Here is a 15104-nt window from a genome sequence, read left to right as displayed (position 1 = left end):
ATGCAAACAATTGGAGTTTGTCATCTTTTCATGGTCATCAGATATGACCCATTTGGACGTTCAGAGGCTCCGTAGTTACCGTGGAAACGCCGTCATCTTCTACAACATTGATTCACCAATAAAACCCATGGAGTTTGATAAATAACAGCAGTCGTAGACATTTGTTTTATGTTCAGTTAATGATATATTTTACTGAAAAAGTCACTTTCTCTCCAGTTTTCTCAGTTTTTTGGTATAATAACCCTCAATTTTAATCTGAGCGTTTATGATCAGTACATTAAATACTGGAAAATACTTGATTTTCACAAGAAAAATGCAAAATTCAGAGGATTATTTCATAACAAATGGTGATTTCAGCATCATTTTGGAACTACCATAAAAATAACACTGGGTGTTTATGGGTTAATGATACCTGAAGATGAATTGACATGTCTTTTGTGCTTAAATACACAGAGGCCAGTACACATGTATCTGATTAGGCGTTCAGCTACAGTTAAACATGCATTGCAGCAATGTTCCGTGGTTATACAGTTTGATGCCTTGCTCAAAAGCATGGCAAGCATGCAAAGTATGAAACAATCATCCTCATATGGCCAAGTGTTTCAAGTAGTAATGGTGGAAACACTGTCATCTTCTCCAATTTTCTACATCTTCTACAATCCATGTCAATGATTGGTGTAAAATACAGTTATTCATCTTTTCATGGTCATCAGATACGACCCATTTGGACGTTCAGAGGCTCCGCAGTTACCGTGGAAACGCCGTCATCTTCTACAACATTGATTGACCAGGAAAACCCACAGAGCTTGATCAATGACAGTGGACAGAGATGCTTGGTTAACCCTTTCATGCATAGTGGTCACTACAGTGGACAGCTGTTCTCTTGTATATTCATGGATTTTCTTGTTTTAGTTCCATATCAGCCAACACAGTGGACAGTCACTCTGCAAAAATCTAACTCTGACCAGGTGTATTTGTCTCATTTCTAATCCAAATATCTCATCATGCTTAAAATAAGACATAATCACCTAAAGAGTAACTTTTCAGTGAGATATAAGAACTAATTTATAGACAATAGATCTGGAAAATCTGATTTCAAGTAATTTTGCCAAGATAATTTTCACTTGTTCCATTGGCAGATTGTTTTTGCTTGAATTAAACAAAAAAAATGTTACTCTGCAGGTGATTGTGTCTGATTTTAAGTGTGATGAGATATTTTGACTAAAAATGAGAAAAATGCACTTGGTAAGATTTACATTTTTTGCAGTGCATGCACCATCCCATACACTGCAGGACATACCGTTACTGTAACTTTGCTGTTGTTGATAAACCTGATCTGCACTAACGTGTTTGAGTGGAAATCAATTGCTTGTTATTGTTATTAAACTGTAATTAACAGGGTTTAAAATTTTTTTTTTTTTTTTGCATGTTATCTCCATGAAGTGAGTAATGACTAGTATTAGTGTATGTTAAAATGTGAGAAAACATCAGATTATCTGCATTAAAAATGTTTTTGTTTCATAGTTTTTACACAGTTTATCAGTAAATACATTTCTTTGCTTCAAAATTTAAATGCATGGCATCTAGCTGAGTAGACATTTTTGCAAGTCCATAAAAAATGGGTTCATAAAAACAATTTAAATCGCATTGTTTTTTTTAATGCCTCGAGGAATAAAAACACTCACAAATAAAAATATTGATGAAGGCTCTTATAATTCATGCATGAAAGGGTTAATGATATATTTTACTTGAAAAATCGATATTTCTTCAGTTTTCTCTGTTTTTGATATAATAACCTCTGACTTTTAATCTGAGCTTTTATGAACATCTCCATGATCAGTAAATTAAATAATAGAAAATACCTGATTTTGACTGAAAAATGCAAAATACAGAGGATAATGTTATAATAAATGGTGATAAATCATTTAAGAATGGTTAATAGAGAGAAAAATTCCTTTGGCAGCTGCCACAAAAGTAGTCCTGGGTCTTTATGGGTTAAAGGGTTTTGATGGGTAAGAGGCTACAGAGCACATTGTATGACACGAACTCCATCTGTCTTATCTGTGTATAATACAAAGAGACAAACATCATTTCTCTTGTACTCCACTTTGTACCAAACCTGCCTCACATTTGTTCAAAACAAGCCTGCCGGTGTCTCCACTCATCACGCTTTGATCCCTTGACGTTTCCAAAAAGCAGAGGTTGGATTACAAAATGTAAACGTCTTGGGGAGGTGGAGCGGATCAGGCCGGTAAAGGTCAAAACAATCAGCGGTTACATAACCAAAAATTGTTTGACAACAGGGTGAAACCTTGACTCTGGCTTTCCCGTCTATGTGCCACTGACTTCTTAGGAAAACCCTGCACAAACAATCAACTGCTTCTCAAATATTTGTATATGTAAAGCACGTATCTTCATCACTCAGATATTTCGGTAAGATGAAGATCCAGACTTACTTTAAGAAGAGAAAAACACCACCAGCTGTGACTTTCTAACCACATCTTTTGCTACAAAACATATTTGGTCGTTTTTGGCAGAACAATAGAAAAAAGCTTCAAGAGCTCTGGATTTTTGGTACATATTGAACATTCTGGTGCTTTCCTTTACTTTGTGCCTTGTTTTACTTATTGTCTCTGTGTGTGGTTCTTTTTGACGCTTTAACCCAGGGGTCTCTTACATGCGGCCCGGGGGCCAAATGCGGCCCACCAAAGGTTCCAATCTGGCCCGTGGGATGAATTTGCAAAGTGCAAAAATTCCACAGTCAAGGCTGTGGAACTCATTTTAGTTCAGGTTCCACATACAGACCAATATGATCTACAGCACAGGTGTCAAACATGCGGCCCGGGGGCCAAATCTGGCCCACCAAAGGGTCCAATCTGACCATCAGGTCCAGGTGGAAAGCTATCTGGGGGGGTGAACCGGTACACCAAGCCGCTCCTCCACAGATCTAGTTCTGAGTAATGCTTTCCATCAGGTCCAACAAATAAATGAATACACATTTGCACTCTTCTGCTGTTTCTATTTTCTTTAATGCTGGCGAATGTCATTTTATTTGACTTCATTAATGCCAACTCCCATCACCGCGTCGTGTTCTCCAGGAAGCGGGCTACAGGTTCCGAGCGCCGGCTCCTGTCCGGCTTGCATACTGGTGAGCTTGGAGGGCTTGATCCGTGCGCGAAGCGGGGCTTGGAAGTCGGAGCACAGCTTGGTTCTGAGTTCTGTAAACGAAACTAGTTCCATGATCTGTAAACGGAACCGGTTACGAGAATGGAGAAAACTTCACACTCCTCTGAAGGCTTTTCAGCAGCACAGGTAGAAGGAGCTCCTGCCTGGATCAGGGACCACTGTCCCACTGACGCAGAGAAACAGAGCCAATTTAATTTTTTTCAGGAAACAGTATCTCGTAAAATCAGAAAAACAGAGCAAAAAAATTTTTTTTTCAGAAAACAGTATCTCGTAAATTCAGAAAAACTATTTTTTTTTAAACTTATTTTTTGTAGTAATTACGAGATAATTATCTCGTTAATTCAGAAAAACAGAGCTGAATTAAATTTTTTGTGTGAATGCAATACGCTTCTGTACAAAAGTACTGGGTCTTTATGATTTAAAGGTTTTTGATGGGTAAGAGGCTACATATGTTCAGTACAGTAAATATGGGAAAATACTTGATTTTCACTGAAAAAATGCAAAATACAGAGGATTATTTCATAATAAATGGTGACAAATCACTTAAGAAATGTCAAATATAGAGGAAAAAAATCATTTTGGAACTACCACAAAAGTAACACTGGGCATTTATGGGTTAATGATACCTGAAGATGAATTCACATGTCTTTTGCGCCTAAACCAGTTATACACAGAGGCCAGCACACATGTATTTGATTAGGCGTTCAGCTACAGTTAAACATGCATTGCAGCAACGTTCCATGGTTTTGCATTTTGATGCCTTGCTCAAAAGCATGGCAAGCATGCAAAGTATGAAACAATCATCCTCATACGGCCGAGTGTTTCAAGTAGTTATGGTGGAAACACTGTCATCTTCTACAACCTTCTACATCTTCTACAATCCATGTCAATAATTAGTGTAAAATACAGTTATTTATCTTTTCATGGTCATCAGATATGATCCATCTGGATGTTCAGAGGCTCCGTAGTTACCGTGGAAATGCCGTCTTCTTCTACAACATTGATTCACCGGTAAAACCCACAGAGTTTGGCGAATGACAGTGGATGGAGACGCTTGGTTAATGATATATTTTACTGGAAAAATCAATTTTTCTTCAGTTTTCTCTGTTTTTGATCTAATAACCCTTGACTTTAATCTGAGCTTTTATGAGCATCTACATGATCAGCAAAGTAAATAATAGAAAATACCTGATTTTGATTGAAAAATGCAAAATACAGAGGATAATGTTATAATAAATGGCGATAAGAATGGTTAAATAGAAAGAAAAAAATCCTTTGGCAACTGCCACAAAAGTACTGGGTCTGTATGGGTTAAAGGTTTTTGATGGGTAAGAGGCTGCATATGATCAGTACATTAAATATGGGAAAATACTTGATTTTCACTGGAGAAATGCAAAATACAGAGGATTATTTCATAATAAATAATGACAAATCACTTAAGAAATGTCAAATATAGAGTAAAAAAATCATTTTGGAACTACCACAAAAGTAACACTGGGTCTTTATGGGTTAATGATACCTGAAGATGAATTCACATGTCTTTTGCGCCTAAACCAGTTATACACAGAGGCCAGTACACATGTATCTGATTAGGCGTTCAGCTACAGTTAAACATGCATTGCAGCAACGTTCCATGGTTTTACAGTTTGATGCCTTGCTCGAAAGCATGGGAAGCACGCAAAGTATGAAACAATCATCCTTATATGGCCGAGTGTTTCAAGTGAAGTGTGTGTTCTCTGCCTCACCTGTTCTGCTTGTCTCTCTCCTTCTGCTGACTCTTCTGTGTTTTCTTTCCACCCGTCACTCTCAATAACTGTATCTCTAGATCTCTTTCAGCGCACCGCTTTTCTCAGAAGTAGTTTCCCTCGCACCTTACATAATGGGGAAATTCCTTCACGCTTATGTTCCTGATTATCCTACAGTGATGGAGTGTGTCTAGGGATGTCTCCAGAAGGTGTAGGAGATATCTATTCATCATCAAACTGCCAACATTTCTCTTTGTAATAAAGTGCACTGAGATTTTCCTATTACAGCCTTGTCTCACACAATATTCTGTTAATCATCATCAGCGATTTTTATTTAATTCCTGCTGGCATCATGTGACCTCTGAATCAATTCACCCAAGTCAAACCTAAAGATCTGTCAGTAATCCGTAAGACCCAGATAAAGCCCACGATAAGTCGGAGCACTTAAGCCTTTTGATGCTGATGGATAACAGTGACTAAATATTTGAAAGGATGAAAGCAATGCAAATACCAAACTGGTTACCAGGAACACGAGGAGAGTAAAGTACTGAAGTTGAAGAAAACAACAAAAACACTCAAGTTCTTTTAAAGGGGCTATATATGGTATTTCTACTTCTAAATAAAAAATAAAAAAAAATCACCTAAATCAGGGGTGTCAAACTCATTTTAGTTCAGGGGCCACATTCAGCTAAATTTGATCTGAAGTGGGCCGAACCAGTAAAATAATAACATAATAATATATAAATAATATCAACTCCAAACTTTCCTCTATGTTTTAGAGCAGGGGTGTCAAACATGCGGCCCGGGGGCCAAATCTGGCCCGCCAAAGGGTCCAGTTCGGCCCCTGGGATGTTTTTGCCAAGTGCAAAAATTCCACAGTCTTGAACTGAATTAAGCCAAAAAAAAAATTAGCTTGAATTAAGGAAAAAATCTTGAATTAAGCCAAAAAAAAAAAAAAAAAAAACTTCAATTAAGCCAAAAAAAAAGAAAAAATCTCAAATTTAGCAAAAAAAACTTGAATTAAGCCAAACAAAAAATCTTCAATTAAGCAAAAAAAATCTTGAATTAAGCAAAAAAAAAAAAATCTAGAATTAACTTAATTTTTTTCCTTTGTTTTAGTGCAAAAAATAACGTTAAATTATGAAAATATTTACATTTACAAACTATCCTGTAACAATAAAATGTGAATAATCTGAACAAATATGAACAACCTGAAATGTCTAAAGAAAATTAAGCACAATTTTAACTATTTTTCTGCCTGTTCCTCTGTGTTTAGTGTCTTTGTTTTTAATTGAAATTTAATTGTTTTTAAGGTTTATTTATTTATATATTGAATAGTTTATAAAAGTAAGTATTTTCAGAATTTTTTTTTTGGTTTTTTTTTTACACTAAAACAAAGACAAAAATTTGGAGTTGTTTTAGCGTAAATACATGAAAATATTTACATTTACAAAGAGAAAAATTTCGACTTATGAGTATTTATAAGTTATTGGGTAGTAATGTACTGATCTGACCCATTTGAGATTGAATTGGTTCGATTGTGGAACCTGAACTAAAAGGTTTGTTAATATTTTAGTGTAATTTTTGCATTTCACAAATTCATCCCAAGGGCTGCACTGGACCCTTTGGCGGGCCGGATTTGGCCCCCGAGCCACATATTTGACACCTCTGACCTAAATTATCATTAGAATGTTGGGAATAAAGAACTCTGAAGCTCTTCCAAAGATGCCAATATATTGGTTTGTAGAGATATGAAATGAATTTGTTTACATTGATGAGCTGAGGGATTTATATGACCACTAGAGGGAGTAGTGAGTCACTGTGCCAGTTGTAGAAAAGCACAAAGTCACCAGATTGGATAAAAATGCTAAGAAACAACTTTTAGAGTCAAAGAAAGTGACTCTGTGATAAAAGCTAGAACCACTGTTGTTTGTTGTTTTCACCACTGGACACAGCATTAAGTAGAAAAAAAAGGAGTTTGATGCTAAAATGGCAGCGTTTCTACACAGGTGTGTTTGATTATGAGGCTTATGAAGGTATAAAGTTATTATGTAATGTTATTATTTTTACTAAGATGCTGTTCGTTCACAGTTCTGACCTCATTTGTTCGATTCCGTACAGATATTTAGAGCAGCGAATGACGACACAAACCGTACGGAAAACAGCTGATTTGTGGTTTTACTGTGGCTGTTTTCTGCATACAAACAGAGCTAAGCTAACAGGGCTATAATGTAAACTATCAGCTGATGCAGCATGTGAAGATTTTAAGTGTTATTTGACCGACTGTCAAAATAACTGGCTTTGAGTTTTTTATTTGAGGAGAAATGCTGATATATACTTTATTCATTAGGTGATACAGTCTGTAGATGTATTTGATTTGTTGGCGGTTTTGTCTAGGGATGCACGATGATACTGATACCCAATAACTTCCTGCTTCTCATAACCGATACTGAAAACAAACAACAATAGTTCCCATCCTTCAAATTCTTTTATTATTGTTTCATGTCATTGGTAAAACTCAGTTAATAGTAAAACAAAGGCTTCTATAGAACCAAAAGCCTTTGGCTGCTGAAAATGGACAATAGACCAAGGGTTTTCAGTTACTTACTATTTATGTACGCGTACATAATTTGGTGATGATCGACTGCTGTTTTCAGACATTAAGCTACGTTAAGCTTTTTCTCTGTAATGTGTCCCTATGGAGAGGAAAAGGCTTAAAAAATACCAGCCCGAAAAAATACCAACTATAAGAAAAAAAAGAGAACAGGTCAAAAAATAATCCACTATAAGAAAAAAAAAAAAAGCCATCATCCACCTTTTCAATTGAGGGGGCACTGTTTATCCAAAAGGTCTCTTGCTTTAAAATTAAGGCCAACGAAAAAAAATAAAAGGATAGGCTGAACATTTTTAAGGCCTTGAGCTAATGTGGCTAATGCTAATGAAATAACCCACCAGAAGTGGAGGTTGGTGTGCTAAAAAAAAAAAAAAAAGGTTATTTAAAAATAGTGGATCATTTTTTGGGCTGTTCTCTTTTTTTTCATATAGTGGATAATTTTTTTTGGGCTGTTATCTTTTTTTCTTATAGTGGATAATTTTTTGGGCTGTTCTCTATTTTTTCTTTTAGTGGATAATTTTTTGGGTTGTTGTCTTTTTTTCTTATAGTGGATAATTTTTTGGGCTATTCTCTTTTTTTCATATAGTGGATAATTTTTTGGGCTGTTCTCTTTTTTTTCTTATCGTGGATAATTTTTTGGGCTGTTCTCTATTTTCTCTTATAGTGGATAATTTTTTGGGCTATTCTCTTTTTTTTCTTATAGTGGATAATTTTTTGGGCTATTCTCTTTTTTTTCTTATAGTGGATAATTTTTTGGGCTGTTCTCTATTTTTTCATATAGTGGATAAATTTTTGGGCTGTTGTCTTTTTTTCTTATAGTGGATAATTTTTTGGGCTATTCTCTTTTTTTTTCTTATAGTGGATAATTTTTTGGGCTATTCTCCTTTTTTTTCTTATAGTGGATAATTTTTTTGGGCTGTTCTCTATTTTTTCATATAGTGGATAATTTTTTGGGCTGTTGTCTTTTTTTCTTATAGTGGATTCTTTTTTGGGCTATTCTCTTTTTTTTTCTTATAGTGGATAATTTTTTGAGCTATTCTCTTTTTTTTCTTATGGTGGATAATTTTTTGGGCTGTTCTCTATTTTTTATTTTAGTGGATAACTTTTTGAGCTATTCTCTTCTTTTTCTTATAGTGGATAATTTTTTTGGGCTGTTCTCTATTTTTTATTTTAGTGGATAACTTTTTGAGCTATTCTCTTCTTTTTCTTATAGTGGATAATTTTTTGAGCTATTCTCTTTTTTTTTCTTATAGTGGATAATTTTTTTGGGCTGTTGCACCTCTGGACCGCCGTAGCTGTGTACTGGTGAAATGAGCAAAATCTAAGCAAATTAGATTTATTATTATGGGCTCTATTTATCACTGAAACTTTAATTACCAGACCTATCTGAATTATGTAATTTTTTTTCAATATCGGACTGATAATTATCTTTGCCGATACTTATTATACAATCCCTAGTTTGGTCCTAAGTGTGTATTTGTGTGCAACGTCTGCCTGCTATTAAGGGTCTGGAATCAATACTAAATACACCCCCTTTATGTAGGATATTGATTTCAATCTCCAGAGATTCTTAAGAGCAGGTTATCTTCTGAGCTTTGGTCTTCTCTTCATGTTTGTTTGGATCTTGAGGAGCCAAGTGCCCAGATTTTGCAGCCCACTCAAGACAAACTGTCTCCACATCTGTCTTAGATCATCCCCTAATGGCCACCTTCGATATCAAAGTAACAACAACCTCCTCCATCCTAAGAGTCCTTCTGAGAAAGAGTCACTTAATCAGCCACTTCAATAACCGTGTGTGGAAACAATACCACCTCCCACTGAGAAAACAGACCCCATACGGAGGATAGGACGGAAGAAAGGCATAAAGGAAGGAGGCCGGTTATGAACATTTCTGGCATTCCTCGGCACCATGCAACAGCGGGATTTTCTTTAAGGTAAGAGGTCATTACAGCCGAGAAAAAGCCACCGGAGCGGGACCCTGCACTGGCTCAGCGCCGACCATAAGAGGAAAAGAACATTAAAGCTGGAATTCAGGATATTGGCAGGCAGGGATATTGTTTAACCTTACACAAGTAAACAAGCGCAAGAGCAAAGACGGAAAACACAGCAAATCTTTACTCGAGTGGAAAGCATTACAGCGTGTTCCTCTTCATTGGATGCTGGCATTTCCTGTACAGAGAGGCTGCTGGATATTTATGGAAGTCTGACCCAAGAGAGGACTTTTATTTTCTTTATGATACTTTGTTTCTCTAAATAGACAGAGAGGAAAAACAGATGCTTCACAACTGATCTGGTCCGAGCCTAGGTAATCTGCTTCGGTGTCTGCGTTTTCTCCTGACAACACGCACACACAGGTGGACTGTCAACACCGGTCAAACCAAACAAAAAACACTAAAGATTTGTATTATCAGCACTAATAAACGAAATGAAAAATGAGGTGATAAATGAGCTCTATGTGGATGTAACTCCAAGTAAAGAGATGATGCTAAAAATGGGACAAAGTGCATCATCACCAGACAGGAAATGAGATGTAGAAGGTAAAAATGTGTTTGTCAGAGGTCTGGCTGTTCTCTTTATGAAACAGTAGAAAGTGGAATATTGCTTTTATGTAGTTACTTGGATGTCATAAATAAAAGAGCAGTAGATAGATGACCAAAAAAAAAGGAACAAGTATCCAGGATGGTGAATCTGTTTAAATCTGTGTATCATTTGTTCATTTGTTTTTCAATTTAAAAACAAAAAACAAAACAAAAAAAACTTGTTTTCTTGTTTTTCATTTTCAAAACCACAATGAAAAACTGATAACGGTTTGTTTTTCCATTTCCTGATTTTGTGCTCAAATGAAAAATGCAAAAAACGGATAAGGACCCAATCCGTGTATCATTCGTTCATTTGTTTTTCAATTTAAAACCAAAAATCACCAAAAAAACAAAAATATCACTCATTTTTTTGTTTTTCATTTTCAAAACCAGAATGAAAAACGGATAACAGTTTGTTTTTCCATTTCCCGATTTTGTGCTCACATGAAAAATGGGGGAAAAAAGGATAACGACCGTTTCATCCGATTTCGCTATTTTCAATATAGTTAAGTTGTCTGACCCGGAAGTAGTTGTAACTAGGGAAAAAATAAACAAACGGAATCATGGCCAGACTGGAGGAATATTTTGCTATAATTAAGCAGCTGTTTATCTCGTTTATTCAGAAAAATAGAGCCAAATTTATTTTTTTGTATGAATGCAATACGCTTCCAAATCAAACAGCTGCTTAATTATAGCAAAATATTCCTCCAGTCCGGCCATGATTCCGTTTGTTACCTCCGCCAAGGAGGTTATGTTTTTGCCAGGGTTTGTTTGTCTGTCTGTCTGTTTGTTTGTCTGTCCGTTAGTGTGCAACATAACACAAAAAGTTATGGACAGATTTTGATGAAATTTTCAGGGTTTGTTGGAAATGGGATAAGGAAGAAATGATTAACTTTTGGGGGTGATCGGGGGTGGGGGGGCCCACTGATCAGCCTTGGCGGAGGTCTGCGCTCTCCGAGTGCTTCTAGTTTATTTTTTCCCGAGTTACAACTACTTCCAGGTCAGACAACTTAACTATATTGAAAATAGCAAAATTGGATTAAACGGTCGTTATGCATTTTTTCCATTTTTCATTTGAACACAAAATCAGGAAATGTAAAAACAAACAGTTATCCATTTTTCATTCTGGTTTTGAAAATGAAAAACAAAAAAAACTAATCATTTTTTGTTTTTTTATTTTTTGGTTTTAAATTGAAGAATGAATGAATGATACACGGATTCAAACCGTTATCAGTTTTTCATTGTGGTTTTGAAAATGAAAAACAAAAAAACGAGTGGGTTTTTTTTAATATTTGGTTTTAAATTGAAAAACGAATGAATGAATGATATACGGATTCTTTTATCATTTGTTCTTTTCATATTCAATTGAGAATCCACAATTGGAAAATGAAAAAAATGACTTATTTCATTGTTCATGTACAAATCAAAAATAAAAAAATGAGTCATCATTCTTTCGATTGTATGCACAAATTAAAAATTGGAAATAAACAAATAGACCAAATGTCGGGTTTCACGTTGACATTTTTGATATCCCATTTGGTATGACCCGGAAGTTACTGACTTCTTCCTCTGATTTTTGATTTGTACATGAATAATGAAATAACGAGGCATTTTTTTCATTTTCTGATTGTGGATTCTCAATTGAATATGAAAAGAATGAATGATACACGGATTATGGTGGTCAGTTTTGTCACCAGTGATCACACATTGCATTGAAGGACATGATATGAAAGTAGTTACTTGTAATTCAAAGATCAAGTAACTAAACTCTCTGGTCTGTAATCCTGTGAAGTGCAATTATATAGAACATTTAAGTGGAGGTTGTTAAAAAATGAAATGTGTTGAATGTGTAACCCATAGAGACCCACAGCTGCTTTTGTGGCAGTTTCCAAAGAAATTCATCCCAATTTATTATAATATTATCCTCTGTATTTTCTATTTTTTTTTAAATGTAATTCATATTTTTTCCCATATTTAATTCACTGATCATCATACAATGACCAGATCAAAGGTCCTTATATCCAAACTGAAGAAAAACTTACTTTTTGAACAAAAAATATGATGAACTGAACATAAAACTGTAGGGAGAGGGGGTGGGATTAAATAAATTGCACTTCTTCCCACCCCTTTTCGGGCATGTAAATGGAACTATTGTGCCTTTCTTCTGTCTAAGATTGTTATGGTTGTTGATATTTGTATTATTATGTATGTTTTGCTAGTGCATATATGTTAAATTTCATTGCATGTTCGGAATAAATCACTAAATTACTAAAAACAAGTGTCTCCATTGACTGTTATTTATCAAACTCCATGGGTTTTACTGTTGAATCAGTGTTGTAGAAGATGACGGTGTTTCAATGTTCTCTACGGAGCCTCAGAACGTTAACGCTTAAGTCAAGATTTTTTTTGCTTAATTCAAGATTTTTTGCTTAATTCAAGCTAAAAAAAAAAAAAAATCTGCCAATGGGACAAGTGAAAATTATCTTGGTAGAATTTCTTGAAATAAGATTTTCAAGATCTATCGTCTTAAAATAAGTTATTTCTCACTGAAAAGTTACTCTTTAGGTGATTATGTCTTTTTTTTTTTTTTTTTTTAGTGTGATGAGATATTTTGACTAGAAATGAGAAAAATACACTGGGTAAGATTTGGATTTTTTTTTAGTGTTGAGCTTGATCATATTTCTATGTCAATTTGACCACATAATATCTGCTGATTGTCAATAAACATAAAAGGCATTGCTGCAAAATTGGTAAAAAGGATTTTTTTTATCTGCTTGCATAACTCTAATTTCATATTTGGACGTAGAATTCATAATTCAGTCAGATGCTTTTCCTCAAGTAGCAGATGACAGTGGTAATAAAACAATTTACTAAAAGAAGAACCCAACAAACAAGCTCGGTTTGCCTGGAATTACTGGAACTCTGCCAAAAAATGTCTCTGATGGACTTTGTTATGTAACTGAACATTTGATAAATTATGTCAGCAGTTTGGAGTAAATTCTTGGGATAAAGTGAAAACTGTATTTTAACCCTTACATGCATGCATAGTGAGAGCTGGAATCAAGATTTTTTTTTTTCCTGATTGTTTTTATTCCTCGAAGCATTAAAAAAAACAATGCAATAGAAGTTGTTTTTATGAACCCATTTTTCATGGAGTTGCAAAAATCTCCACTCAGCTGGACACCATGCATGAAATTTTTGAAGCAAAGAAACCTATTTACTTTTAAACTGTGTGAAAACTATGAAATGAAAACCTTTTTAAAGCAGATAATCTCCTCCTGGAGGATTCTGTTGGGTTTCTGTAAATTGGCTTAGAGTCTGGTTTTGACCAACTCTATATATAAAGTGTCATGAGATAACTTTTTTGTGATCTGGCGCTATATAAATAAAATTTGATTGATTGAGTGATTTGATTGGTTTTCCCCTGTAAGTCACTTTGGAAAAAAACGTCTGCCAAATGCATAAACATAAACATAATCTGATGTTTTCTCACATTTGAACATGCACTAATACTAGTCATTACTCACTTCATGGAAATAATATGCAAAAAATGAAAAAATTTTTAAAAACCCCTGTTAATTACAATTTAACAACAATATCCAGCAATTAATTTACACCCAAATATGTTAGTGCAGATCAGGTTTATCAAGAACAGTAAAGTTACAGTAACGGTATGAATTGCAGTGTATGGGATGGTGTATGCACTGCAAAAATCTAAATAATCTAATCTAAAAATATAATCAAGCTCAACACAGGAAGAAATAAAAATCTTCCCAAGTGTATTTTTCTCATTTCTAGCCAAAATATCTCATCACACTTAAAATAAGACATAATCACCTAAAGAGTAACTTTTTTTTTTTTTTTTGCTAAATTCCAGTAAAAAAAAATCTGTCAGTGGAACAAGTGAAAATTATCTTGGTAAGATTACTGGAAATCAGATTTTCCAGATCTACTGTCTAAAAATCAGTTCTTATATCTCACTGAAAAGTTCTTCTTCAGGTGATTCTGTCTTATTTTAAGTGTGATGAAATATTTGGATTAGAAATGAGAAAAATACACTTGGTAAAATTTTGATTTTTGCAGTGTGAGCGTCCACTGTGTTGGCTGATATGGAACTAAAACAACAAAATCCATGAATATGTAAGAGAACAACTGTAGAATAACTGTCCACTGTAGTGACCATTATGCATGAAAGGGTTAAGAACCACACACAGGCAGAAGGATTTGATACAAAATGTATTTTTAGTTCAATTTAGCAATGCATGCCATCAACATTTATTCATTTAAACATGGCGTCCACATGGACCACAAGTGCAAACCTGTCTGAAATTCATGAGCAGAAAAAAAAAAAAATCAGTACACAAAAGTTAACGTACAAAATAAAACATGGTACAATGATGTTAACATTCATATACTGGAAAAACAAAGAAAAAAAAAACAAAACTAAAGGCGATAACATCAAATATTAACAGATTCTTAATACAACCTCACATATATACATTTCAGTACTTTTTTTTTTGGAGAAATTCTTGCTAATTTCTCTGCTCCCGAGCATCTGAAGGCAAACATCACATTTAATATTTAATAAATGCTGAGCCCATTAGTTCAACATGAAATCACTTTTCTTTTTTTTTTTTTCTTTTAACACATCTTGTAATAAAACTCCGTTGTTTTTAACCCCTACTATTCCCTCATCTCTAGACTTCCAACCATATCTGAAGAGCATGAAATCTAGTGGCAACATTGCAGTTAAATACAAAAAAAAAAAAAAATCATGTGCAACTTGTGCAAGAGCCAACAAATGAAAACTTTAAACTGTAATATATTAACACAGAGGGGTGAGGTGAGGTTGACAAAGTGGCACTTGGTGAAAAAAAAAGGAGTTGTGAAAACAGTGGGTGGTGTAAAATGGTTTGTATTTACAGTACGTTGTGTGTGACAGTCGACTGTGCTTTGATGAGCCTTTGGTTTCTTATTACT

Source organism: Sphaeramia orbicularis, chromosome 8 (genome assembly GCF_902148855.1).
Source record: "Sphaeramia orbicularis chromosome 8, fSphaOr1.1, whole genome shotgun sequence".
Lineage (NCBI taxonomy): Eukaryota > Metazoa > Chordata > Actinopteri > Kurtiformes > Apogonidae > Sphaeramia > Sphaeramia orbicularis.
Note: the sequence above shows the minus strand (reverse complement) of the source record.